The sequence below is a fragment of the Arachis stenosperma genome, chromosome 7 (genome assembly GCF_014773155.1).
Source record: "Arachis stenosperma cultivar V10309 chromosome 7, arast.V10309.gnm1.PFL2, whole genome shotgun sequence".
In the NCBI taxonomy this organism is placed as follows: domain Eukaryota; kingdom Viridiplantae; phylum Streptophyta; class Magnoliopsida; order Fabales; family Fabaceae; genus Arachis; species Arachis stenosperma.
Window position 1 is genome coordinate 30,340,044 of NC_080383.1, and position 2,150 is coordinate 30,342,193.

Consider the following 2,150-nt stretch of genomic DNA (forward strand, 5'->3'; position numbering starts at 1 on the left):
GTTGTTATCAGCACTTGTATGTGACTGATCCCCCACTGGCATTTGAATGCCAGGGGTGGAGGCTGGAGTGGAGTTAAACGCCAACTCCTTATCTGTTACTGGCGTCTGAACGCCAGAACTGTGCTCCCTTTGGGCGTTCAACGCCGGATTCATGCTTGTTTTTGGCGTTGAACGCCAGGAATGAGCATGGTCTGGGCGTTCAGCGCCAGCCTTATTCCTCTCTGGGCTCTGATTGTCCTCAGAGGGATTTTGAGTAGCCATTTGTTCATTTCTTGGCTTCCTGCTGCTTTGAAGTGAGGTATTTAATGTTTTCCCACTTCTTAATTGAACTGCTTGGCATTCTTCTGCTATTTGTTTTGACAATTACTTTTCTGTTTGCTTTAACTGTACTTCCATATTTCTGTTAGCCATTCTTGTTTCCTGTAGCATTTCCTTGAATTCGGCTAGCTGCTGAGTTAGAAAGTCTAATTGCTTATTGAATTCAGTAGCCTGATCTACAGGACTGAGTTTAACAGTTACTGTTTTAGCTTCTTCTTTCATGGAAGATTCACTGCTTAGGTACAGATGCTGATTTCTGGCAACTGTATCAATAAGCTCTTGAGCTTCTTCAATTGTTTTTCTCATATGTATAGATCCACCAGCTGAGTGGTCTAGAGAAATCTGAGCTTTTTCTGTAAGCCTATAATAGAAGATGTCTAATTGCACCCATTCTGAAAACATTTCAGAGGGGCATTTTCTTAGCATCTCTCTGTATCTCTCCCAGGCATCATAAAGGGATTCATTATCTCCTTGTTTGAAGCCTTGGATGCTTAGCCTTAGCTGTGTCATCCGTTTTGGAGGGAAATAGTGACTCAGGAATTTTTCTGACAGCTGCTTCCATGTTTTTATGCTGTTCTTAGGTTAGTTATTTAACCACCTCTTAGCTTGATCTTTTACAGCAAATGGAAACAGTAATAATCTGTAGACATCCTGATCTACTTCCTTATCATGTACTGTGTCAGCAATTTGCAAAAATTGTGCCAGAAACTCTGTATGTTCTTCTTGTGGAAGACCGGAATACTGGCAGTTTTGCTGCACCATGATAATGAGATGAGGATTCAACTCAAAGCTACTAACTCCAATGGAGGGTATACAGATACTACTCCCATATGAAGCAATAGTGGGGTTAGCATATGACCCCAGAGTCCTCCTAGACTGTTCATTTCCACTTAATTCCATGATGAAACAAGGGAGATGATATGTATGTTGATATTATTTATTTTATAGAAGTGGAATAAATAAAAACAGAATATATAAAAAGAATTTTAAAAATATTTTGTGAAAATTTTTCGAAAAAATTTGAAATTGAAATCTGAATTTTATATAAAAATTTCGAAAATGTAGTTTTAAAATTAGTTAGAAAAGATATTTTTTGAATTTTGAATTTTATGATGAAAGAGAAAAACACATAAAAGACACAAGACTTAAAATTTTTTAGATCTAATGCTCCTTATTTTCGAAAATTTTGGAGGGAAAACACCAAGGAACACCAAACTTAAAAATTTTAAGATCAAGACACAAGAAAAACTCAAGAACACCTTGAAGATTCTCAAGAATACCAAGAACAAAAGGAAGAACACCAAACTTAAAATTTTTAGAAAGCTTTAATAAAATTTTCGAAAACTATGAAAAGATTAACAAGAAAACACCAAACTTAAAGTTTGGCACAAGATTAAATCAAGAAAAATTATTTTTGAAAAAGGATTTTAAAAAGGAGGTGCCCAATTGCCAAGAACATAAACCCACGCTATAACCAACTGAGCTAAAAATGTAACGTATTTTAAAGATGTATTATTTTTATGGATAAAATTATAATTTTTGAAAATTAATGTTTTGAAAAAGCACAAGAAAAACAAGAAAAGACACAAAACAAGAAAAATTAAAGATCAAACAAGAAAAATAAACAAGAACAATTTGAAGATCAAGGAAGAACAAAGAACACAAGTTCGAAAATTTTAAAGAAAAATATCAAATATGTAATTGACACCAAACTTAGAACAAGACACTAAACTCACGAAAAATTGACAATTAATTAAGAAAAATGATATTTTTGAAAAGAAATTTTCGAAAAGAAACTATCCTATCAGAATTTAATGACTCTATAACAATAA